This window comes from Symsagittifera roscoffensis, chromosome 2 (genome assembly GCF_963678635.1).
Source record: "Symsagittifera roscoffensis chromosome 2, txSymRosc1.1, whole genome shotgun sequence".
NCBI classification, from domain to species: Eukaryota; Metazoa; Xenacoelomorpha; order Acoela; family Convolutidae; genus Symsagittifera; species Symsagittifera roscoffensis.
The window spans coordinates 35,422,462-35,450,250 of record NC_087063.1 but is presented as its reverse complement, the minus strand read 5'-3'; the positions used below and the strand labels follow the sequence as shown (position 1 = coordinate 35,450,250).

Sequence of the window (27,789 nt, the reverse complement as noted above, 5' to 3'; positions counted from 1 at the left end):
GTGTTGAAGTAACGAAAAACGTGATCAAATTCCAGTTTCGAAGCTGGTAATTTTTTTTCCAGATTTCGGATTTTAAAGTTTCAGATTTCCCTGTGATATAAAGTTTTACTTATTGATCCAGTCTTTTCAAATTGGGTTAAGTTTATCAAAAAAGTGTCAATCATAAGTTGTTCTAAGCATTCAAAGAATTCTCAGGTCACCTATTTTTTCTTTGATATTCAAAAGCTGAGGTTCTTTAAAAAAACAATTCAGTATTCATTGACTCTTTTCTAACTGTTCGTCGGCCATGTTAATAAAAGTTAAGCCTTGAATTGGTGCTAAGAAATTTGAAAATTAAAACATTTTTTGAAGAGGTTTTTCATGTGTATATTTTATGCATTTCAAAATCCGGCTTTTGTAACTAACGGATGTCTTTCTTGAATTGTGCATTGTCATGAACAACGCTTTTAATGGACTAAACTTGCCTTAATATTTAAAAGCTAACATTTTACAAGAAAAAATGGCGTTTTGAAGTTGAAATGTCGACCTGAAGTCCATTTGGATCGAAGTCCCGTCGTTCTGTTGTCCTAGGCCACATGCTATAGATAGCAGTACACAGGGTCTCGGAAAATATTGAAACTACCATTGTTTGAAAGAATCAATTATTTCAATTTCTATCTAAAGAAGAACCAATTAATTTAATAACGCGATAAATTGTTTAATTGAGTTTTTAGTAAAAAATTTTGATAAGTGAATTAGCCCCAGATCGCTCTGTTGACATGAAAAAATTTTAGCTTCCGAGGGATCAAATTTGATATATACAATTAAGTGTTATTTATTAAACAGTTCTTAAAGTTCACATCTCGGCTGCCAGTATTAGGCGGTTGGATCTCTTTAAATTTTTTTAGCGGTTAAGTATATGTGAATGATGCTTCCAGTAACAAATATCCCGCCTCTTGCAAAAGGGGGTATAGTTAAATAGATCCACGCGGTTTTTTAATTTTCTACTGGCAATAGTTACCAATGATTGAATAAATTTAACTATTGCCACCCTTCTGTTATTTTTTTTGCTTGTGCTATAATAATTCGATTCACTAGTTTTGGCAATAACTTACCTAATAATTGTTTTCTGAGGACGGCTGGCAGCAGATGCTCTTTTTTTAAGTCTCTAGGCCGGCCATCGACGGTTTCTTTAAAACATATTTGTCCTTACACCAGCCAGTTTGTGAGCACTGTGTTATATTACGAGTTCATTTTTTACCAATCCACCTCGCTTAAAATAGTTTACATGTTGGTGGCTTTTTGCTGCACAGCACTGGAAGTTAAATAGCATTTATTCTCCGTTTTATGAGTAACTAGTGCTTCGGTTTTTTAAGCGTATTGTACTAATCATTGCTAGGAGAAAGTTAACTAAAATATTATTGCTTACTTGCAAAAAAATTAACATAATGCTTTAAGAAGCCATGGGACCTAGCGTTGTCGATTTATAACCCCATTTTGCTCTTAGAACAAAGTGCTATACACGATACAAAATACAGAAACATAGTATTGTCATTCCTTTGGATCTCTCTATATATTTCCCTTTATGATTCTCATTAAAGGTGAACCACCACCATAAAGAACTTATTTAAGGATTAAGCATTAGCGAATTTTGTATATCTTTAACTTGTGTCCTTTTTTGCAATAGGCGGGGGAGAATATTTAAAAAGAATATTTGCAGAAAGAGAATTGATTACATTGGCATAGCTTGTATTTTTCGCCAGCACTTTTTCTAGCCATTGCCGCCTTTTTCATTGCTTAAAATTGTTCGAAGTTGTTTGCGTTACATGAGAAAGTCCGGGCGTAATTGATTAAAGAAGCAGAATGTACACAAAAACAAGCTTTTCTGGAGCTCGCCAAAACAGTTTCGTGGAAACTTCGAAATATCTGTTCATGCGCAAGCAGAGCGTAGTGTTATATCGTGAAGCGGTTTTTAATATCCAAGTTTCAGTTGTGCGCCTTTTAATGAACATATTTTGACCAAGTTTGTTTGTATCATCTCACAAATTCGGATGCCCCGAGCTCAAATTTAAACAGTTTTTATAACAGATAGTTTTTTTTTGTTTTTACTTAAACAAGAACTACTTCAAAATGCAGACGAAACATTCAGGGATTTGCCTTGCTACGTGCAGTCTTGTTGTTCTGACTTTCGATACGAAAGTAACGGAATATTTGTGCTCGGGGTTGGGTTTTTTTCTTCACACATCTCGACTTTTTAACTAGCCATTTTCGAGAGAATTTTTTATATCATTCGAAAGGTATTGTTGTTCTGAGCTCAAATTTGAAAAGATATTTCATCTGTGATCATTTTTCGCAAAGTTGTGGGGGTTTAAAGATGGCCATTTTGGCAAATTGGGACAATTAACGAACGATATATTTTGCGCTATTAACGCGTAAGCTGAGATTTAATCCGTCTTAGAAATCGTTCCAAATTGGTTAAAAGAAGCTTACTTGCCCTAACTGATTTGTTAAAAGGAGCGAAAATTATCGTTTTGTACTTTGTATGGCGTGTGGGGGGATGATTTTCAGAAAAAATCTCAAATTCTAGAAAAAAAAATTTCTCATTATTTGATTAGTATTAATTTATTTATGTTATTGCTGCTCCATATACCTTAAAAGGCAGTCGGAACATTCAGGGATTTGCCTTGCTACGTGCAGTCTTGTTGTCTGTAGGATGCATATTTGGCTTGCGGATATCTGAATGTTATATCTTGACTAATATATGACCAATTAAGGGAAAAGAGCCTGTTTGAACCCCTACTTCAATTACAGTTGCCAAATTCTGCCAAAGTTTGGCCTTTAATTTTATCGACATCCGTTTCTGTCCTACCCTGAAATTTTCAAAAGGCCCATTTATGCAAATTTTGAGTTTGAAGTACAATCAATCTTTCAGGTACCAGTGATGAAACTCACTCAGTTTTTGATGCGTGTCGGGGTAGGACCAACGGGAGGAAAAGGTCCAAGGTCACGAATTCATTGGTTTCGCTATGTGGGAGAGAACTTCTGGAAGTCTGCCAAAAAACGACACGATAGGTACTGGGCACACAGGAACGGACGACTTCAGCTTCAAGACGTTCCGCCTCAAATTAGATTTACAATGGACGAAAACATGCCTAAGTTAGGCATGAAAAACCCTTTCATCAAGGAACCTGAGCCGTGCATTTTGTGCAAAAATGATATCACTGTTGACTATAAGAATGTGCGTCTGTTATCACAATTTGTGTCACCTTTCACAGGGAATGTTCTGAACAACAGAGCAACTGGACTGTGTTTTGAGAGACAGTTGGAAGTCCAGAGGGCTATTGCTTTTGCCAGACGGGCCGGACTGATGCCGAAAAAGAGCAAGGACTCAAGGTTTCATGGGGACTATTCTATAATTGATGAAAGACGCATAAGTTGATATGAATTGGATATTCAACAACTGATCACAACTATTCGAATAAAATGATTTTCTTGATGTTTTGCGTAAGTTATGTTTTCAAACACTGTCCTCTGATAATCGGGCTACTTGAAATGCGGCTCATAGCTGTTTAATTATTTTGTGGGGTCATGCCGAAGATTCATCGAAATGTTGCTGGCAATTTAGCATTGGCAACTGAATAGCACGGGCTTTTTCCGCTTCATTGGTGGCCGTTGTTTGAAGACAGGTAGAAGATGTAGTTGTGAAGACATTAGATAGACTATAACTCTGGTGCTCCTCGGCGGTTCTAATCCTGAACGATTTTGTGTCCTCGTGCTTTTTTAATGGTGTTTGCGAAGTGCAGCTCCGCCTGCGTTTTTACACTAGTCAACTTTAGTAAGCGTTAGTGTTATAGCACGACTAGTCTTCTTTTTCTAACCTAAGTCGCTAATATTGGTGCCACTTTAGGAGCCCTTTTACTGCTCTTTGATAGCATGTATTTTACCATTCGAATAGTAAGAAGCCGAAAAAAGCTATTTGTTTCAAACTACAATTATAAAAACTCGATTTCAGGAATTTTCTAACTCAATATAGCTAGCAATTTGTTAAAATGCATAATTTATACATTATGCGGCTTAATGCTTTCCAGTTTATTACATTCAAAATCAGCGTGGATGCCTTCAGTTTGTTATACCGAACTATTACTTGCAAAATTGTATTCGATTCCTCTTTTGCTGCATAGCATTGGCAATTTATTGACATATGTAGCTGCTTTATTTGTGACTAGTCTTTTTCGGTTGTTAACCGTTCGTCGCCGAGAAGACGGCGTAAGACTCCAATTCTCAAGGTCGCTGGTTCCAACCATATACAAAGCCAAGTTTTACTAATTCGAGGCTTATTTCTATCTTTTCTGATTTCACATAATAAAGCTTCTTTTTGTCGTGATATCACTAGTGTTTGCGAAGCGCAGCTTCGCCTCTGTGTAAAAAAATGAAATTGTATTAAAAAAAACGGAGTATAAAATTTTTTAAAGTCAATTCAGCTTTGGAAACATTGATCTAAAGCTGTTTTAGAGACAAACTATTCTACACAAACCCTGATATGCAACTCCATCCCCCAATTGATTTAAACTGCGCAATTCGTTTTTTGTTCCGACTTTGAAAAATGCGGAAAAACTTTGTATTTAGGTGTTTCTTAGTTTTTTTACTTTCTCTCTTTGGTCTAGTTTTGAGCGTTAAGTGACCAAATAGGTTTTATATAAATTACTTTTCTTTATAACACTGTTTTACAATATTTATGTAATTCTGTTTACACTAGCATGCAGCGTACTGTATTAGTACGAACCTTCTTTTTTCTAACCTAACTCCCAAGTAAAAGTGGTCATCAAAAGTGTTCACTTATTTGGCGGCACTTTTTCTATAATCACTATCTGTAGCCATGGAAATTTCATAGCATCTGTTTTCTGCTTTATTTTTGGCTAGTATTTGCGATTTAATAAGCGTCCGTGGCTGAGTGGTTAGAGCGTGATACTTATAATCTCTAGGTCACAGATCAAATCCGTGACAAAGCTGAGTATTATAATTTCGAATCTTATTTCTAGTTTTTTTGCAATTAATAGAGCTGCTGTTTGTCGTGTTCTCGCTAGTATTTGCGAAGCAAAGCTTCGCTTCTGTGTTTTTATATAGTACTTAACAATTCTTGATTTTGAAATTAAAAAAAAATTTTCCAAAGAAGGCGCTGAACATTTTCGAAATTAGCTTTGCTGGAGTTTTCACTGCACACTTAAAAAATAGAATTAGATTTTTATTATCCATAGATATTTAAATCTTCCTATTATAAAAGCAAAAAGTTTTTTTTTGAACTTTTTAAATTTTTCTATTCGATTTTCTAATATACTTGAGTTCTCCTCACACCATGAATAAGATTGCAACACTATTTAAAAAAAACACAGTTTGCGCACCAACCGGCTATTCTTGTTCCTAACTTAATTTTTTCTGAATGGCACAGGTTCGAAGCTTCGCTTCTGTGTATAATGTGCTTCGAGTCGGGACATAGAGGAACCAATTAGCATGCCTAATCTTAGTTTTGTGGAATGTATGAATTTTATATGCTATATCACAAAAAACTTCAAAAACCATGGATTTGATTCGAAAATAGTCTGAAAAGTTCAAGCAAACAAAAAATATTCTGCAATAAGTATATTTAAAACTCAATTTAAATTTTGATCTCGCCTCCAAATGACCATGCACCCGTAATATCCGGATTCGATATGAAAAAAATTGTAGCTTCACTTGACTGTGACTAAATGAAGTATCTGAAAATAGAGCTTTTAAGTACTCTGGTTTCGCCTTATCAAGTGAAAAAAATAATAATTACGCCATTGGATATGATAAGAGGTTTAAATAGGTTATAAGTCACATAAGTTTTCCTCAGCAAACCCGAAAAGCTATTAGGTCTGGAAATATTTCTACAACATTTTTTCTGTAATCATTTTGCTAAAAAGTTTTTTGAATTTTTGATAAAGCTGTTTTCCCAAGTTTTTGCAATATTTTTTTTCATTGGTTTAAATACACTATTTAAATACAAGACTCTCTTTTGCTTAGATGCAGTATAACTTAACTCAATGGTCACTTTTACTGCTGACTCGAAAAAAATATATGATTTTATATTTCATTTTGTTTATCCTCAATCTTGCGATAAGCAAGGGTATTGCAATCGGGTACTAGACTTTTTTCCGATGAACAATTTTGTTCACAGAAAGCTCATTTGAATAGGAATGGTAAATATCTATTCTGACATGCTCATTTCTAGAAATTCAAATAAAACTAGTATGATTTAAGTAGTGAATAGAGTTTTTATTGGCTTAGTTTTTGAAGAATGGGTTTTGTTACAATTAAAACAGTTTTTACGGTAACTGAAAGTTCAGTAATTGGTAATTTTACGAAATCTGATTTTGCGTTTTTTTTCCATTTTTTAAAAATATTGAAGCAGATTGTTATTTCGGCCTAGTCAATTTATGTTGTGTAATTTCGAGGGTAAAATATGTTCGCATAGGGTTAGATGCTTCAGTTTGGATGTATGGTAAAAAATTTTAAACTTTCTTTGTTTTAAACTTTTTATGTAATTTATTTTGACATGTTTTGTTTTTGATTCAGCGTGCATCGACCCAAAATTTGTCGCCTATGTTGCCGCTCGCTAATTGATTTGCAATAGTTTTAATGCTGTTTTGAAGGACAACCGATACAATCATGAAGTTGTTCAAGCTGTATTTTTTTTCTTCAAGTTTTGCTTTCAAGTAATTTTTTCAACTTAAATTTTGAGAATTTTTTTCACCATCTTGTTCTTCCACTGATTATATTGTAACGCAATATGTAGCGCATTTCGACCTAGTTCAATACTAGTTGTTGTGTTCCGCCACAGGTTTTCATCAAAATGAGTTTCCGCTTGAAACAACAATTTGAACATTTCGGGTGTTATTGTTCTTTGATTTTTTGACAGTTTTTCAGTGGCTTTGTGTATCGCAAGAAGAGCGAAGCTCAGTTTCGCCGCTCTATGTACTTTTTTGTGTATTTCCTTTTTTGCAAATGTGTTTTCTCTTCGTTTCTTTTTCTTTTCTATCCGATCGAAGTTTTTGATTTTCGATTTCAAGTTCTTTTTTTTATTTCCGCATTTATAACTTACAAAGTTATCGATTCATTGAGTCTTGTCATGTTCTTTTTATTTTCTCTTTTCTTTGTCTGATTGTTTTTTTCCCGGTTTTATTATGAAGTTTCTACGTTTTTAAAAATAAAAAATTAGTTTTTTTTTGTTTTTTTTGTTGTTTTCTTTTTGTCTCAATTTGTGTTGGTTGCGTGCAAAACTTGTGGGAATTTTATCCGGTTTTTAGAAAACTATAAAACAATATCAAAAAACTACTAAAAAATAATTTGTTTTTTTTTTCCAGTTCTTTGTGATATTTACATTTGGTTCATTGCTTGTCTTCAGACCAATTTGTTTTTTATATTTTCTGTATAAAAGTTTTGAAAGTCATCAAATAAATGCACAATTTACGACTTTTTGTTCCGATCATTAAAACTGGAGAGAAAAATTGTCTTCGGGCGCGTTTTTAGTCTTCTTCATTTTTTTCTACGCAAATACAGCTAAAAGAATAGTTCAATTGATATAACATAGCAAAGGCTCTTTCAGTCGGGATTTGAACAAAGTTAAAAATTCTCATCAAGTGCCAAAAAAACCAGTTTGAAGTTTTTCAAGTTTGGTCTAGTTTTGAGCGTTAAGTGACCAAATAGGTTTTATATAAATTACTTTTCTATATAACACTGTTTTACAAGTTTTATTTAATTCTGTTTACACTAGCATGCAGCGTACTGTATTAGTACGAACCTTCTTTTTTCTAACCTAACTCCCAAGTAAAAGTGGCCATCAAAAGTGTTCACTTATTTGGCGGCACTTTTTCTATAATCACTATCTGTAGCCATGGAAATTTCATAGCATCTGTTTTCTGCTTTATTTGTGGCTAGTATTTGCGATTTAATAAGCGTCCGTGGCTGAGTGGTTAGAGCGTGAGACTTATAATCTCTAGGTCGCAGATCGAATCCGTGACGTAGCTGAGTATTTATAAATTCGAAGCTTATTTCTACTTTTTTTATTGCAATTAATAGAGCTGCTTTTTGTCGTGTTCTCGCTAGTATTTGCGAAGCAAAGCTTCGCTTCTGTGTTTTTATATAGTACTTAGTACGAAGAAGGCGCTGAAAATTTTCGAAATTAACTTTGCTGGAGTTTTCACTGCACACTTAAAAATTAGAATTAGATTTTTATTATCCATAGATATTTAAATCTTCCTATTATAAAAGCAAAAAGTTTTTTTTTGAACTTTTTAAATTTTTCTATTCGATTTTCTAATATACTTGAGTTCTCCTCACACCACGAATAAGATTGCAACACTATTTTGAAAAAAACACAGTTTGCGCACCAACCGGCTATTCTTGTTCCTAACTTAATTTTTTCTGAATGGCACAGGTTCGAAGCTTCGCTTCTGTGTATAATGTGCTTCGAGTCGGGACATAGAGGAACCATTTAGCATGCCTAATCTTAGTTTTGTGGAATGTATGAATTTTATATGCTATATCACGAAAAACTTCAAAAACCATGGATTTGATTCGAAAATAGTCTGAAAAGTTCAAGCAAACAAAAAATATTCTGCAATAAGTATATTCAAAACTCAATTTAAATTTTGATCTCGCCTCCAAATGACCATGCACCCGCAATATCCGGATTCGATATGAAAAAAATTTTAGCTCAACTTGACTGTGTATAAATAAAGTATCTGAAAACAGAGTTTTTAAGTACTCTGGTTTCACCTTATCAAGTGAAAAAAATAATAATTACGCCATTAGATATGATAAGAGGCTTAAATAGGTTGTAAGTCACATTTAGATAAACTTGCCGGATTTCGGAATTTTTGATCACTACATTTTTGGTCATTCACTACCAACCAAAACAGACCCTTTGATTTCCACTAATCCATCAGCTGACTCTCAAAACAATCATCTATTAAGCATGTTATCTAAATTTCTCCATAATTTCACCTCAATTCCAGAAAACGGAGCATTTAAGGAAATAGTTTCGAGTATAGAAAAGTGAGGCGAATTAGATCCACTCGCCATCTAACGGATTCCTCCTTTCGATTTCGGTCTATTTTACAGTATGCATTTTCCGCCGACCGACTCATAAAATTTTTCTCCAAAGTCAAATTTTGCGCCAACAGATACTAATTAAGAGGGAAGCGCGCACCAACAACTGCGAGTTTTTGCTCAATCGCAAGACATCGATCTACGCCAACCTATGTAACAAAATAAACCATAATTTAACTCAGCCAAGTGATTATGCAAAATTACTTAGTCACTAACTCTCGAAAATTATTCTGCTAGTTAATGCAGAATCGGCTGAGCTCATCAACTTCAACGCAAATTAAAGATGTAGACTAATACAACAAACATAATCAACGGGCAATTGGAAAAATGTCTCTGAACTAAAAGAAATCGCAATGTTTGATTGTCTATTAGGCAGTAAGTGTTGACTATTTTTCGATTTTCAAAAAATAAATTAAATTAAAGCTCTTTAGTTTTTAAAAAACTTGCAATAGATAACTTTTTATTCCGCTGAGAAATCTTATGTTTAAAATTTTCTTCGAAGCTAGAAAGCATTCTCGTTACTTTGCGACGGTGGCCAGTCAATAAGAAGAATAGTCTGAGAGCAGAATGGATCCAAGAGCAGAAAAATATTAACTTTTATAAGCTGATCGGTAAATTAAGTATTATAATAGTCAAAATTACCAAAGAAACTAATATTTTATGCATAATTTGAGTAATTGAATCAAGATTAAAAAAATTCAATGAAAAAAAACTTGATGAAATAATTCAACTCATGAATAATTGATTCTTTTTCTTGATTTTATTGACAATTCTGATAATTGCTTAACCATATTGCCAGTAATAATTAGTAAAAAGTTATTTTTTCTGTTGTTCTGCTCTTGGACCCATTTTGCTTATTGCTCCGCCTCCCTTTGCGACATTTGCGTTTTTGAAAGAAAAATTTTTCCACATTTTTAAGCGTCATTTGCTTTTTGGCATTTAGAGAACGTTTTGCGGTCTTTTCAGCAAACAAAATTGACCTGATCTCAAAAACTTCAACAAAATCGGAAATTACACAGCAAAACATCAAATTTTGTTGTCAACTTCTGCTACTTCGTTTCGTAAAAACGAAAAAAATCATCGCGACCTTAAGTGTCCTCACGAAGCTCATTGGCATTTAAAAATTTAAAGGCTTTAACAATCAAGAAAAATTAGCTCATAGTTTAAGAGTGTAGTCGGTGCTTTTATAGTTTGAAATTGGAGCTTCATAAGTGATAAGTTTTACTATTATTGGGGTTTTGTTCAGCTAGAAACGAAAAAATTGTATTTTTTCTTCGTCTCTTAACGTAAATAACAAAAAATTAAAATGTCATATAATGATCTTTGTCGCATCATTGGTCTTTCAAACGTAACCAAATCAATCGTAATCTCAAACAAAAACAGTCAAAGTTGTGAATATCCAGTTGACGCCCTTAATATATCATCTGCTCTTTAAACTGTCGCAGGTCCGTTTGCATTAAATGTTAAATTATTTAACAAAATAAAAAAAAAATGATTTGTTAATTAAATTCTTATCTTAGATACCATTCTGCTTTGTGTCTAAAAACGTATTATTTAGACTTAAAATTGAAATTAGGTCAAAAATCAAAAAAACTCAAACTGGTTTTTCTCGAGGCTTAGAAAATTTTTCACTATTTTTATATGTCGTTCGAATCACGACTGAAAGGACTTAAATAAGATTCATATATCACTAATTTGTATTACCAGGTTTTGCGGGGAAATTTAAAAAAAAGAAAATAAAACTTAAACACCCGAATACAAAGTTTCTCCCCATTTTTCAAATGGTCGGAACACTAATCAATATGCACCAATACCAGGAAATCGAACTAAGATTATGATCTTGTTCAGTGTCCCCGAAGGATTTTGCTCAGAGTGGATTTTGGAGTATTCTCAAAATGTTTTTCTTGGTCAAGTAAATGAACTTTCCGAGCTCTCCCAAAAATTTTTAAAGACGAAATTTTTGTTTAGTTTGTGCTGGTTGTTCAATCAAAAATGGATGTCATGAAATAGTTCCGGGGTCGAATTATGCTAACTACCCTCAGGGTAATACAGCGGCTGAAAACGCCCCCTGATCTTGTCTTTTACGTTTGAAATATACCAAATGTTCCAAATGTACCAAAAGAACTGGACCACGTTTGAAATATACCAAATGTTCTTTATCACGGAAACTGCGGATTCTATAAACTGTTCTTCAAAAATGAAAAAAAAAACATAAATTAAATAATCCACAGAGTAGAAACTGACTTCGTTCTTCTGCTAATTTGAAGACCGTCCCATCGCAACTCATTGCTTTCATGACTGCCTACCGTGGATGTCAGTCACGTGACTGTAGTCAGTCACGTGACTGTAGTACCGTGGATGTCAGTCACGTTGTGAAACCAGTTTAGCAGCGTTGAGTGAGCACAACGTCTCTACAGCCTAAAGTCTCAGAAGTTAGTCTGACACATGTGTACCGAGGCAACCTCGTCGCCTGAGAATGAAGATTGTGTTTCGCTCGCTGGTGCCTGTAGTTAGAAAAAGATGTTCGCAAAAGACGGATGAAAATTAGGTGAAGAAATTTTGTTTTGAGGGGTGCGATAAATAATTTTAGAAAAAAAAACAGTTTTGTCGACAAAACTTTTGTCGACAGAAAAAAAAGTTCGTCGATTTGAAATTCGAGCTTCTTTGAAACAATTAAAAATCATCTTTATCAATTTTAGCGCCAGCAGGAAGTCTGTTGAAAACTCTTCCTCAAATGTTGTTTTTTTTAAACAGTTTTTGGAAGACTCTTGTTATACCCTCAGCCGTTAGGTGAGGTATAAACGGTATAATCTCGATGTTCAAAGTCTATGCTTATTCGCTAACTAAGAATTGGAATATGAAGAGATAGAGAGCAACTTAAATTCAGTTTGGAAAGTTAAGTCTGGTCGACGCTGACCTCGAAGCATTTGAGATACAGCGTTTCATAATAACTAATACATATGTTGTTAGGTATAGATAGATACTTATTTAATACGCAGACTTCTATATGTATTATGTAATCAGTTAGGTTTATAATATGTAAACATTACCAACTGGTAGTTTTAGCACCTAATTGTACATTGTTTATAAAGGGATGTTTTACTACAATATCCGTATGGATAACATTTCCCTCCTTGCGAGAAATTGAGTTTTCAATTTAAGGATTTTCAAGATCCTCCGCCTGGCCTGTGGACTTTTGTGTCTCTCCTTCTTTTTCCCTCTGAAAGGTCATGGAATTTCCTCTAATTGGGCTGATCGATTGCAGGAAATTCATAGCGTCCTCAAAGTCTTTACTGAAGGAGTCCTCTGTGATCTCTTGTTTGTCTAGTATGTACCGTGAGCTTGTGGTTCTTGGTGGTGTAACGGTTATGGATGTTTCGCGGGCGTTTTCAGGCGTATCGTTACTCATAAGAACTTCTGTACACACTATTTCCTCTGACGTTGCCACTGATGGCGATAGGCCTACTGTGGTCTCTTTGTCTATCGTGGTTTGTGCGTCGCCTATGTCGATGGTATTGGAGGTGTTAGGTTCTATTGGTGTAGTGTCCTCCGTATTTGCATGTTCGATGGTTGCTACCATGCCTGACATATCTGTATTGGTAGATATGTTACCAATAGGAATTGCGTTGCCGAATTTTCCGGCTAATGTGCTTGTTCGTGCCCGTGTCGATCTTCGAATTTCCGGCGAGTTTGTCTCCGGTGTGAGTTTTCGATCAATTCGTTTGGCTGCGGGTTGTTTACTTGGAGATGGGGTTTTATGGTCGAGCTCTAGATCTGATGAAAGGGATATCGAGGTGTCACAGTCGAATTCGATCGTTGCGGGGTCGGCTTTAGCTTTTTTCTTTGGGCTAATTGTTCTCCGTGGAACCGATTTTGCCGGGAGGCGTTGCGTTGCTGGTTTGCTGCTGTTGCGGGCATTCTTCTGATTTTTAGCTGTAAATGTTGATAATAACTTTTGTGGTCCTAGAGCTCGTCTGTTGAGTGTTTGTTGTAGAACTTCCTGAGTGGATTTTGGAGGTGGCTTTCGGGGACTTGTCGATGATTTGTCTTCTGGTTTTCTTTGGGCCCCCATGCTAGGTGACTTTGGTCCTAAAATACGCGGTTTAGCTCTTGGTAGGTGTTTATAAGCGACAAAGTCCTTTAGTGCCGCTGGTCTACATTTACCATAGACCCTTGGATCCGGAATGAATGCAAGACCGTCGTGTCTAATTAACCTAGGTTGCTTCCCGTCTTCCCTTATCCACGCAGTATGTGGGGAGTAATTCAATATTGCGCCATTTTCAATAATTTTGAATTGTGCCCCGAATGTTCCCGCATTTTTAGTTTTTCTCGCTATTGTTCCCGTTTTCCTAGCGACCTGTTCTAGACGTAGTCCTGTTTTAGGGTCTATAGTATGTGCTGGACCCTTAAAACGGTCCTTCAGGAATACTAACGGAGCTCTGCGTAAATTTTCCTTTTCTTGTTTTGTTAAGAGTCTTATGGGGTTACGTGTTCTTAAGTTTTCCAGGTTATTAGATTTTTCTTTTAGGAAAGCTTCCTGTAGTGATCTGGCTTCATAAGGTTTGTTTGATAAAGGTAGATGCGCACCTATTGGGAATTTCTGGAGTAGCCTCCGGTCAAATTCCTCATCACTACTGTCGAGTGTTACTGCATCCTTGTGTGTGAGTACATCCGGTTGGTGTTGTGCGCGTCGTTTTCCAGATGTTGTGGCTGAGTCCTGATGAGCCGTGGTTGTGCTTTGTTCCGCGTTGCTTTTTCGTGGTGAAGCCGGGTTGTACGTCGGTTCTGGCACATACTGGTGATCGGGTGTGGGCTTCTGCTTGTATTTGAGGTCCAACTCGTCCTCGCTGTTGACTTCCCTGTTCCACATTGTTTCCGCCGACAACGCTGGTTTCGTTAGTACTTTTTCGTCTAAACATGACAGTTTCGTATTTTCCCACGAAAGGTTGGACAATTTTGACGATGTGCTAAGATTACTTAGGGGTGTATTAGCTTTTCTACCATAGTGAGATTCAAATGGTGTAACTTTTGTAGAAGTGTTAGGTGTAATACGGAGTGTTTTTATTAATTCAGCCACGTCTGATGCTAATTTATACGGACGATTCGATTTATCTATCTTCATAATTACTAATCGCGTTTTTAATGTCCGTATGAGCCTTTCGACCATACCTATCGCTCGATGGTCGTCCACCGGTGCGAAAATTAGTTTTATGTTATGCGCTTTACAATAGATTTGGAACTTTTTGGCCCTGAAACCTTGTGCTTGGTCGCATCTGATTGCACGGGGTACCCCTTGGTTGACTATGTGGTTTTGCATAAAGCTGATGATTGTATCCGCTTTGTTGTTTGTAACAACTTTTGCGTACGGGAAACGTGAGAAGCGATCGACTCCCACTAAAATGTAAACTTCCTTATCGTTTTCATCCGGTAAGGGTCCTGCAAAATCCAATTGGATTTCTTCATTCGGTTCTACCACCGCGTCCAATGTTGTGTAGTGTTGTTTACCCGAGATAACTTTAAAGTTCTCACCCTTTTCCCGGCAGTTTTTGCAGTTTTGAGCAGTTGCCACAATGTCTCGGTGGAGGTACGGGTACCACACGTGTCTTGAGGCCTCTAACATTCCACCTTGTCCTGGATGTGTGAGGTGTAATGCATCCATTAGTGTGGGTCTGAGTTGTTTTGGTATGACGACACGGTCGTCGTAGAGCAAGATATTTTCCCTGACTGATAGGCGATGTCTCACATTATAAAAGTAAGGACCGTAGCAGCTTTTGATCGAATCCCATTTCTCCTGTTTAACCATGGTTAAGAGCGGTGATAGATTTCTATCTCGCTTGGTTGCGGCTGCTAGAAAGTTAACGTCCATTACCTTCCGTAAGTTTTTCCGGAACATTGGGGTGTCTTCTTCTTCGATGGTGGCGATCGTTTGGCATTCTGTGTCCTGTTGTTCAGATTGGCTGTTCCCGGTTTGGCAAGCGATTGTATCCTGTGATTGTTTGTAATCATCCAGTGTCTGGCAAACTGCATCCGTCTTTTCATTCGCGATTCTGTTGAATGTTAGGCTGTCTTTTGAGGGTACGACCTGATGTGATACGTCACTGAATGTTAGTTCTGGCGGTGGTGGTTTAGATAGTAGGGCGTTAAAAGATGCGTAATTGATAGGCGAAAACGTTAGTTGAGTTTGGGCTGAATTATGAGATTTTCGTGTTATGCGACTAAAAGGAGGTAATGACATGCCTTGTTGCAGTTGTCGATTCATTTCTTTTTGTTTGTTAGAATTATGAGTAATTGAAATGGAGTTAATTTGAGAGCGACTTGTTTTTGGCAATTGACTACGAAGAGTGAACGCAGTTTGTGTTTGAACCGAATTTGAACGTGCGAAGTTTTCGTTCCGGTCGAGCTTTTTGGTGCCTAGATAATTACTTGTTTTGACATTATTCCAAACGGAGTTTATACTGCTGCTATCTTGGAATTCTACGCATTTCACAAAATCATCTATAAGTGCAACTACGAAGTTTTCGTCCCAGTACGCCGGGGGTTGCGGCTTTCCGACCGGGTGTCGCGAGATGTAGTCAATAAGACCCATTTTACTACCGGCTAGGTGGTGTATATCAAAATCGAATGGAATGAGACGATCAATCCATCTAGTTAACCTACTCTGATAGGTTTTGTTGCCCCTATTACTCTGTAAGGCACTAACTAGTGCTTGATGGTCTGTTATTAAGGTAAAACGTCTACCGTAAAGATAGTACTTGAAGTGTTCAATAGCCCATACTGCGGCCAAAAGTTCGAGTTCATTTACCGAGTATTTCTGTTCGCACGAATTGAGAAACCGTGATGCATACGCTATGGTGGCCCAACCATCTGGTGTGTTTTGTTCAAGAGCCGCGCCTAATCCTTCACGGCTGGCGTCACAAACAATACGAGTGTCCCTATCACTTACAAAGTGTCTGTTTTCCGTAATATTCTTTACGGCATTTAAGATAGTTTTGAACGCTTTTCCATTTTCCTCGTTCCAATGGAAATTAAATTTGTTGGTTGTAGACAATAGTGGTCTTAGCGGGTTGCATAGTTGAGCTAAATTTGGAATGAACTTGTTTAAGTGATGAACCGAGCCCATGAAACTTTTCAATTGCTTGAATGTTTTTGGATAAGGTAGATTTATTATCGCATCCGTTTTCTTATGCATAGGCGTGATGCCGTATTCATTTATGATAAATCCCAACCATTCCACTTCTCTACAACCGAATTTACACTTATCGATTGAAATAGCCATGTTTTCCGTATTTAATTTGTTCAAAACGTTGGTCAATTTTCCAATATGTTGCTCCTTTGTGCCATGTGATATTATTAAAATATCATCCAGAAATGCATATCTGTTAGCCCGTAAAAGCCAGTTTGGAACTGATATGTTCCCGTGGCCTTTCCCCCAATTATGCTGAAATTACACTGCGTACGCGTTGTTTCATCCAATGGCAGTTGACTGTAGGCATACCGTAGATCTATTGTCGAGAAATACGTCGTACCGGGTTTATTCGTACCTTCCTGTGCCGATTGTGCGATATTGTCTAACAGAACGTCAATATTTGGCATCTGATACTTATTTTTATGGATCGATTTATTAATTTGTTTAGAGTCCATGGCTAATTTGATGGATCCATCTTTTTTTACAGTGATCACAATAGGGCTTATGAATTGATTGTCATTGCATTTTTCAAGGCGAGTGATATGGCCTTGGTCAATTAATGATCTAATTTCATGTTCCACCTTTTCTTGTATATGAATGGGTATTCGGCGCCCCCGTTGTTGTAATGCCTTGAATTCAGATAAAAATTGTGTATGAACCATATGGTTTCTCGAACGTCCGATTCGTGTACACAGTCCCGGGTACGTGGTTCGGACCCACGTTGCAATTTGTGTGTCTGAATTTTCGACACTGTTAACTTGTTGTACTGACTTACCAGCTGGGTTTTGTTCCTGATGTAGCTGGATGCCAATCAGCGGGAGAAGGTTGCGCCCCAAGATGTTCGCGCGTCTGTCGTCCACCACAATAAAAGACGCTGTTTGAATAGTCCAACCTCCTGATTCGATTGGGGCAGTCAGCCTTCCAAGGGATGGGATTTTGTAGCCATTGTAGCATACCATTTTGTTAGCTTCATCGTCATCCCTCATTGTTGTTCTTACTGCCGACGTGATTGTCGTAGCCAGTAGGTTGGCTGTTTTCTCGTTTACAAACGATGTTGGTGATCCTGTGTCGGCAATAAAAACGATGTTATTTTTCCCCGAGCGCACCCGTATAAGGTGTCCTTTAAGATCTGTGTCAAGTAATTGTTCTGCCCGTCTTGGTTCAAAATTTATCCAGTTTGTGGATGTATCGTCCGGATGGATTAGTTCCCACCCCGGGATAACGTCACCCGCTTGGAGATAATTGACGTAGGCTGTCATATCTGTGCTTTGATGGTCTTGTTGTTGTTGATTATCCTCTTGGATTGCGTTTACTTCGCTAGATTTACACAGTCTTGCGAAATGGCCCCTCTTGGTGCACTTGTTGCAAATTTTGTCACGCGCCGGACATTGGGCTAAATGTGTTGCTGAAAATGCATTTCCGCATTTGAAACAATCTTTTCTCTGTCCGGCCTTTTCTGAATAGTTCCTTTGCGTTTGTCCTCCTCTGCCGCGTCCACCACGCTGTTGAGATTTATATCCACCCCGCTTTTGGACGAAGTTTACTGGTTCGGATTTTATATGCGGTAGTCCGGTATGACTATTTGAAGTTCCTTGTTTTCTTATGTAAATTTGGTTCTCGAGACCTTTTTCACGTTTTATTGCGTAGTCCAATGCTTGTGCGGGTGTTTTTGTTTCGGCGAGAAGGTCTTTTTGAACTTCGTCGTTTGACATGTTTGCCGTAAATAGATCTCTGACTATTTCGGACTCCAGGCCTGCATCGTTGCATGCTGTGCATTTGAAGTTTCCTTTTACCACAAGTTCCGTAAGTCCGCAGTGGAATTCTTCCAGGGATTCCGTTTTCCCCTGTTTGCGTGTAAAAGCTTCGTACCGGTCGAATGTTACGTTGCGTTCTTTAACAAACAGTTGTGTTAGGAATGTCCAAAACTCTCTGGTGGATGTATCCTGAATTTTAAGATTTGGGTAATATTGTGTGAGTCGTCTTTGGCCCTCCGTCCCCAAACACAAATATATGTAACTTCGGCATTTGATATCGGCTTCCTCCCATGGTATGCCGTCAACGGTGGGACCGAGGTTATCCAAATGTTGACATTGGTTCTCCCATGCTACACGTTTTTCTTGGTTACGTAGGTTTCGATCGCGTATTTGTTTGTCTGTTTCCCCATCTATATTGAGTTCATAGCCTGGTTCTTGGGGTTTCCGAACAGCTGGAGGGTTGCGTAGGAGTTTGTTCAAATTCATCCCATCTTTGGCGATAATGCCAAGAAACAGCTGCTGGTTCCATTTGTCCCACTCTATTGGTGGTTCCGCGGACGCTTTCTGCCAAAACGGCGTAATCCCCAATGGATTCTTGGTGAGTGCTGGCTGCGCCATGTTATACCCTCAGCCGTTAGGTGAGGTATAAACGGTATAATCTCGATGTTCAAAGTCTATGCTTATTCGCTAACTAAGAATTGGAATATGAAGAGATAGAGAGCAACTTAAATTCAGTTTGGAAAGTTAAGTCTGGTCGACGCTGACCTCGAAGCATTTGAGATACAGCGTTTCATAATAACTAATACATATGTTGTTAGGTATAGATAGATACTTATTTAATACGCAGACTTCTATATGTATTATGTAATCAGTTAGGTTTATAATATGTAAACATTACCAACTGGTAGTTTTAGCACCTAATTGTACATTGTTTATAAAGGGATGTTTTACTACAATATCCGTATGGATAACAACTCTGACCCACAAAGTTTGATCACATTTTTTGAAGTTTTTAGATTGCCGTGAAAAACTGAAAAAAAATTGCTACAAGAATTTTGAAATAAATTCACTTCAAATGTAACCCTTTACTGCCTTTTTGAATCCTATATTCCTCTTATTGAATTGAATGTCAATCATTTTAGGCATAATTTCGATGTGAGAAGAATTATTAAAACAGGTTTGCAATTTTCTGGTAATTTTTCGCGTTGATATTAAGTTATTTCTGCCTTCAAGATATTTTCCCTGACTGATAGGCGATGTCTCACATTATAAAAGTAAGGACCGTAGCAGCTTTTGATCGAATCCCATTTCTCCTGTTTAACCATGGTTAAGAGCGGTGATAGATTTCTATCTCGCTTGGTTGCGGCTGCTAGAAAGTTAACGTCCATTACCTTCCGTAAGTTTTTCCGGAACATTGGGGTGTCTTCTTCTTCGATGGTGGCGATCGTTTGGCATTCTGTGTCCTGTTGTTCAGATTGGCTGTTCCCGGCTTGGCAAGCGATTGTATCCTGTGATTGTTTGTAATCATCCAGTGTCTGGCAAACTGCATCCGTCTTTTCATTCGCGATTCTGTTGAATGTTAGGCTGTCTTTTGAGGGTACGACCTGATGTGATACGTCACTGAATGTTAGTTCTGGCGGTGGTGGTTTAGATAGTAGGGCGTTAAAAGATGCGTAATTGATAGGCGAAAACGTTAGTTGAGTTTGGGCTGAATTATGAGATTTTCGTGTTATGCGACTAAAAGGAGGTAATGACATGCCTTGTTGCAGTTGTCGATTCATTTCTTTTTGTTTGTTAGAATTATGAGTAATTGAAATGGAGTTAATTTGAGAGCGACTTGTTTTTGGCAATTGACTACGAAGAGTGAACGCAGTTTGTGTTTGAACCGAATTTGAACGTGCGAAGTTTTCGTTCCGGTCGAGCTTTTTGGTGCCTAGATAATTACTTGTTTTGACATTATTCCAAACGGAGTTTATACTGCTGCTATCTTGGAATTCTACGCATTTCACAAAATCATCTATAAGTGCAACTACGAAGTTTTCGTCCCAGTACGCCGGGGGTTGCGGCTTTCCGACCGGGTGTCGCGAGATGTAGTCAATAAGACCCATTTTACTACCGGCTAGGTGGTGTATATCAAAATCGAATGGAATGAGACGATCAATCCATCTAGTTAACCTACTCTGATAGGTTTTGTTGCCCCTATTACTCTGTAAGGCACTAACTAGTGCTTGATGGTCTGTTATTAAGGTAAAACGTCTACCGTAAAGATAGTACTTGAAGTGTTCAATAGCCCATACTGCGGCCAAAAGTTCGAGTTCATTTACCGAGTATTTCTGTTCGCACGAATTGAGAAACCGTGATGCATACGCTATGGTGGCCCAACCATCTGGTGTGTTTTGTTCAAGAGCCGCGCCTAATCCTTCACGGCTGGCGTCACAAACAATACGAGTGTCCCTATCACTTACAAAGTGTCTGTTTTCCGTAATATTCTTTACGGCATTTAAGATAGTTTTGAACGCTTTTCCATTTTCCTCGTTCCAATGGAAATTAAATTTGTTGGTTGTAGACAATAGTGGTCTTAGCGGGTTGCATAGTTGAGCTAAATTTGGAATGAACTTGTTTAAGTGATGAACCGAGCCCATGAAACTTTTCAATTGCTTGAATGTTTTTGGATAAGGTAGATTTATTATCGCATCCGTTTTCTTATGCATAGGCGTGATGCCGTATTCATTTATGATAAATCCCAACCATTCCACTTCTCTACAACCGAATTTACACTTATCGATTGAAATAGCCATGTTTTCCGTATTTAATTTGTTCAAAACGTTGGTCAATTTTCCAATATGTTGCTCCTTTGTGCCATGTGATATTATTAAAATATCATCCAGAAATGCGAAAGTGTCTTTCTCATTGTTGAGGGTTAGATCGATGGCTTTCTGAAATGCTGCGGGCATATCTGTTAGCCCGTAAAAGCCAGTTTGGAACTGATATATTCCCGTGGCCTTTTCCCCAATTATGCTGAAATTACACTGCGTACGCGTTGTTTCATCCAATGGCAGTTGACTGTAGGCATACCGTAGATCTATTGTCGAGAAATACGTCGTACCGGGTTTATTCGTACCTTCCTGTGCCGATTGTGCGATATTGTCTAACAGAACGTCAATATTTGGCATCTGATACTTATTTTTATGGATCGATTTATTAATTTGTTTAGAGTCCATGGCTAATTTGATGGATCCATCTTTTTTTACAGTGATCACAATAGGGCTTATGAATTGATTGTCATTGCATTTTTCAAGGCGAGTGATATGGCCTTGGTCAATTAATGATCTAATTTCATGTTCCACCTTTTCTTGTATATGAATGGGTATTCGGCGCCCCCGTTGTTGTAATGCCTTGAATTCAGATAAAAATTGTGTATGAACCATATGGTTTCTCGAACGTCCGATTCGTGTACACAGTCCCGGGTACGTGGTTCGGACCCACGTTGCAATTTGTGTGTCTGAATTTTCGACACTGTTAACTTGTTGTACTGACTTACCAGCTGGGTTTTGTTCCTGATGTAGCTGGATGCCAATCAGCGGGAGAAGGTTGCGCCCCAAGATGTTCGCGCGTCTGTCGTCCACCACAATAAAAGACGCTGTTTGAATAGTCCAACCTCCTGATTCGATTGGGGCAGTCAGCCTTCCAAGGGATGGGATTTTGTAGCCATTGTAGCATACCATTTTGTTAGCTTCATCGTCATCCCTCATTGTTGTTCTTACTGCCGACGTGATTGTCGTAGCCAGTAGGTTGGCTGTTTTCTCGTTTACAAACGATGTTGGTGATCCTGTGTCGGCAATAAAAACGATGTTATTTTTCCCCGAGCGCACCCGTATAAGGTGTCCTTTAAGATCTGTGTCAAGTAATTGTTCTGCCCGTCTTGGTTCAAAATTTATCCAGTTTGTGGATGTATCGTCCGGATGGATTAGTTCCCACCCCGGGATAACGTCACCCGCTTGGAGATAATTGACGTAGGCTGTCATATCTGTGCTTTGATGGTCTTGTTGTTGTTGATTATCCTCTTGGATTGCGTTTACTTCGCTAGATTTACACAGTCTTGCGAAATGGCCCCTCTTGGTGCACTTGTTGCAAATTTTGTCACGCGCCGGACATTGGGCTAAATGTGTTGCTGAAAATGCATTTCCGCATTTGAAACAATCTTTTCTCTGTCCGGCCTTTTCTGAATAGTTCCTTTGCGTTTGTCCTCCTCTGCCGCGTCCACCACGCTGTTGAGATTTATATCCACCCCGCTTTTGGACGAAGTTTACTGGTTCGGATTTTATATGCGGTAGTCCGGTATGACTATTTGAAGTTCCTTGTTTTCTTATGTAAATTTGGTTCTCGAGACCTTTTTCACGTTTTATTGCGTAGTCCAATGCTTGTGCGGGTGTTTTTGTTTCGGCGAGAAGGTCTTTTTGAACTTCGTCGTTTGACATGTTTGCCGTAAATAGATCTCTGACTATTTCGGACTCCAGGCCTGCATCGTTGCATGCTGTGCATTTGAAGTTTCCTTTTACCACAAGTTCCGTAAGTCCGCAGTGGAATTCTTCCAGGGATTCCGTTTTCCCCTGTTTGCGTGTAAAAGCTTCGTACCGGTCGAATGTTACGTTGCGTTCTTTAACAAACAGTTGTGTTAGGAATGTCCAAAACTCTCTGGTGGATGTATCCTGAATTTTAAGATTTGGGTAATATTGTGTGAGTCGTCTTTGGCCCTCCGTCCCCAAACACAAATATATGTAACTTCGGCATTTGATATCGGCTTCCTCCCATGGTATGCCGTCAACGGTGGGACCGAGGTTATCCAAATGTTGACATTGGTTCTCCCATGCTACACGTTTTTCTTGGTTACGTAGGTTTCGATCGCGTATTTGTTTGTCTGTTTCCCCATCTATATTGAGTTCATAGCCTGGTTCTTGGGGTTTCCGAACAGCTGGAGGGTTGCGTAGGAGTTTGTTCAAATTCATCCCATCTTTGGCGATAATGCCAAGAAACAGCTGCTGGTTCCATTTGTCCCACTCTATTGGTGGTTCCGCGGACGCTTTCTGCCAAAACGGCGTAATCCCCAATGGATTCTTGGTGAGTGCTGGCTGCGCCATGTTATACCCTCAGCCGTTAGGTGAGGTATAAACGGTATAATCTCGATGTTCAAAGTCTATGCTTATTCGCTAACTAAGAATTGGAATATGAAGAGATAGAGAGCAACTTAAATTCAGTTTGGAAAGTTAAGTCTGGTCGACGCTGACCTCGAAGCATTTGAGATACAGCGTTTCATAATAACTAATACATATGTTGTTAGGTATAGATAGATACTTATTTAATACGCAGACTTCTATATGTATTATGTAATCAGTTAGGTTTATAATATGTAAACATTACCAACTGGTAGTTTTAGCACCTAATTGTACATTGTTTATAAAGGGATGTTTTACTACAATATCCGTATGGATAACAACTCTGACCCATAAAGTTTGATCACATTTTTTGAAGTTTTTAGATTGCCGTGAAAAACTGAAAAAAAATTGCTACAAGAATTTTGAAATAAATTCACTTCAAATGTAACCCTTTACTGCCTTTTTGAATCCTATATTCCTCTTATTGAATTGAATGTCAATCATTTTAGGCATAATTTCGATGTGAGAAGAATTATTAAAACAGGTTTGCAATTTTCTGGTAATTTTTCGCGTTGATATTAAGTTATTTCTGCCTTCAGAAAGATGAATTGTGATGTGATTTCTACCTGGGAGCTAAACCTCTTACTTTTTTCCCCTATTGAAAATTTCGTCTTCAAATTTTTCGCCTGGTTTTGCAGCAGTCGCAGCTCGCTTGAGCTCATCAAAATCTATATCTTTAAATAGATTGAAGTAGGTATCTTCTATTATCACAGCATTTCTTTCACCGCATAACTGATCCGAAACAAAAAAACCGAATTCCTGATGGATTCGAACCAAGGCGCAAAACTTCCTCTGACAGGGGAATCTTCCATTTGTTTTCGCAGACCTCAATTTGACTTTTCGGTACGCAGTCATTTTTTTTGATTTTTATCACAATAAAATAGCCCGATTATTGCCGCATCGCCTTAGTAGGAAAAACAGTGTTGCATAAATAACTCAGTTAGTAAGCATCGCAACAGTAACATCATCTCTTTGTCTGACGAAAAACTTGTAGCATCTTAAAAGGCCATCGATGTAATATTATTGCCATTGTGTATTGTCAACGCACCGGAACTGAGGAAAACATTGAGAAATTAAAAAAATTTAGATATCCTAGCCATCAGTATAGTCAATCAATTGTTTTCAAAACCTATAGCTAAGGAGAGGCGGTTGCAAAAACAGTACTTGGCATTACACCTGCCCGATTAATAAAAGAACAAAACTTTCCAGGTTGTTTGCAGATTCGGCGAAAACCTCAAAATATTTGTTGCTAGGATTAAATTGCAAAAGAAACTGAACAAGAAGCAAAGCGAGCTCTATAACCAACGTACTCTCATCTTAGTCAGTTTGCAGGAGCATATGGTCGAAATAGATAGGTCTTTAGCTGAAAGGCTTGATCTTGTAGTGGTCGTATAGATTGTTTTATTTGTCCAGTTTCTGAGCTCAGGTTCGCCTTTGCCATACAAATTTATTGTTGTGAGCGTCGAGTACTGGGTATACGAGTTGAAGTTGGATACTTTCATAAAAAACAAACCGCCTTTGACGAACCAAAATTCACGGGGGTAGGGAGAATAGCATGCACTGTCGATTTTTACAAAATGCGCCTCGTGTTTCATGATTATTTTCTACACCTGTTGCTATAAGAAAACAACCACTATAAATGGAACATTAAAATTTTTAGAATGGAAACAAACAAAAGTCAGGCGACGCAAATAATATCTCAAAGCTTCTCATTCAACCAGAAAATAATACGACACTCGTGAAAGCATAAAAATGGTATAGGGTATTTGTTTGCTTTCTAGAAAGGAAACCACACTCAACTCCGTTTTCCGGTGCCGTATCATAATCTCAAGAAGTGTAGCCCGTTGCTGTGCATATTCTATAGCACAGAAAGTTCGATCACCGAAAATAGTGAAAACATATGCTGCTGTTGATACATACTTACCTGGTCCAATTTTTAACACAAACGCCGTTAATTCCCGTAAGAGTGTACAGCACTACTTTGAGTCCTTCTTATACTATCACTCGAACATCGTCACTTGGCACGACGTCATAAATAACTCAGTTAGTAAGCATCGCAACAGTAACATCATCTTTTTGTCTGACGAAAAACTTGTAGCATCTTAAAACGCCATCGAGGTAATATTATTGCCATTGTGTATTGTCAACGCACCGGAACTGAGGAAAACATTGAGAAATTAAAAAAATTTAGATATCCTAGCCATCAGTATAGTCAATCAATTGTTTTCAAAACCTATAGCTAAGGAGAGGCGGTTGCAAAAACAGTACTTGGCATTACACCTGCCCGATTAATAAAAGAACAAAACTTTCCAGGTTGTTTGCAGATTCGGCGAAAACCTCAAAATATTTGTTGCTAGGATTAAATTGCAAAAGAAACTGAACAAGAAGCAAAGCGAGCTCTATAACCAACGTACTCTCATCTTAGTCAGTTTGCAGGAGCATATGGTCGAAATAGATAGGTCTTTAGCTGAAAGGCTTGATCTTGTAGTGGTCGTATAGATTGTTTTATTTGTCCAGTTTCTGAGCTCAGGTTCGCCTTTGCCATACAAATTTACTGTTGTGAGCGTCGAGTACTGGGTATACGAGTTGAAGTTGGATATTTTCATAAAAAACAAACCGCCTTTGACGAACCAAAATTCACGGGGGTAGGGAGAATAGCATGCACTGTCGATTTTTACAAAATGCGCCTCGTGTTTCATGATTATTTTCTACACCTGTTGCTATAAGAAAAAAACCACTATAAATGGAACATTAAAATTTTTAGAATGGAAACAAACAAAAGTCAGGCGACGCAAATAATATCTCAAAGCTTCTCATTCAACCAGAAAATAATACGACACTCATGAAAGCATAAAAATGGCATAGGGTGTTTGTTTGCTTTCTAGAAAGGAAACCACACTCAACTCCGTTTTCCGGTGCCGTATCATAATCTCAAGAAGTGTAGCCCGTTGCTGTGCATATTATATAGCACAGAAAGTTCGATCACCGAAAATAGTGAAAACATATGCTGCTGTTGATACATACTTACCTGGTCCAATTTTTAACACAAACGCCGTTAATTCCCGTAAGAGTGTACAGCACTACTTTGAGTCATTCTTATACTATCACTCGAATATCGTCACTTGGCACGACGTCATAAATAACTCAGTTAGTAAGCATCGCAACAGTAACATCATCTCTTTGTCTGACGAAAAACTTGTAGCATCTTAAAAGGCCATCGAGGTAATATTATTGCCATTGTGTATTGTCAACGCACCGGAACTGAGGAAAACATTGAGAAATTAAAAAAATTTAGATATCCTAGCCATCAGTATAGTCAATCAATTGTTTTCAAAACCTATAGCTAAGGAGAGGCGGTTGCAAAAACAGTACTTGGCATTACACCTGCCCAATTAATAAAAGAACAAAACTTTCCAGGTTGTTTGCAGATTCGGCGAAAACCTCAAAATATTTGTTGCTAGGATTAAATTGCAAAAGAAACTGAACAAGAAGCAAAGCGAGCTCTATAACCAACGTACTCTCATCTTAGTCAGTTTGCAGGAGCATATGGTCGAAATAGATAGGTCTTTAGCTGAAAGGCTTGATCTTGTAGTGGTCGTATAGATTGTTTTATTTGTATTACAGTGCCTTATTTCTTTTCTTTTTTTGTTTTATATTAAGATACGTCCCCTCTAATTGATTAGCATTTTAGGCCGAAAGGTACAGAAGCTTTTTGATTCTTGGAATAGTTAGAAAATTGAGCTCATCAATGTTCCTATTATATACAAAAAGCTATAGAGAACAAAAAACGGAAAAATATGTTGAGAATTACGTCAAAAACATGAATGTTCTCCTGCAAAAAGCTTTTTTTATTGATGAGACAAGTCAAATGGCAGAAAAAGCTATTAATAGAAGTCAGGTTTGTAAAAAGTTGGAACAATGGCTTGAAGCGGTGACAAAAAAAACACAATGAGGTAATTCAAAAATGTCGAAACCATATAGGATCTGAAGAACAAGCAAGGTCCGTTTCATCGCGTTAGGGGGAAGTGGTTCTTCCAAAGCTTCCAAAAAACCTCGTAGCTCACATCGGTCTAAGGTATCAAGTTAGAGTAAAAGAGTCTCAATGGCTTTTAGTCAACAAAACCACCAGTTGTTGTTGGCAAATTCGGAATAAAAGATGTCACGAGACAAAATGAAACATCAATGCGCTTACTAGAAATCAAGCAAAGGTTGAAAGATGTTTGAATCAGCGCCGAGAATGAAAAAAAGTATATAGAAGCCGAAAAACTAAAGCTGAATTGGTAGAAGACTCCGACTATGTTGACCTGAATGCTAGCTCGGTAAGCTCTCATAAAGACAGAACAGATAAAAACAAAGAAACTTGGGTGGAAAACGTTCCGAGTTTGAATCCAGTAGTGCCGTTCCGAGTACGCTTCAGTATAACGTCCCTCTGGATGTCGTTCCCGAGTGTGACGCCCAATTAGGTGTTTTGTCTTCAAGAATGATGCATGGGGACGGAGTCCCTTCCAGGTTTCCTAGATCTTTTAAG

At 37.8% G+C, this 27,789-nt stretch overlaps 2 protein-coding genes across 4 annotated transcripts in view; both read left to right on the top strand.

Moving 5' to 3' along the window:
- Nucleotides 1-27,789, top strand: part of LOC134838950 (survival of motor neuron-related-splicing factor 30-like) — a 131,112-nt gene that overhangs the window by 6,523 nt on the left and 96,800 nt on the right. The gene's annotated exons all lie outside the window — the stretch shown is intronic.
- Nucleotides 1-27,789, top strand: part of LOC134838946 (dnaJ homolog subfamily C member 7-like) — a 175,496-nt gene that overhangs the window by 52,370 nt on the left and 95,337 nt on the right. The gene's annotated exons all lie outside the window — the stretch shown is intronic.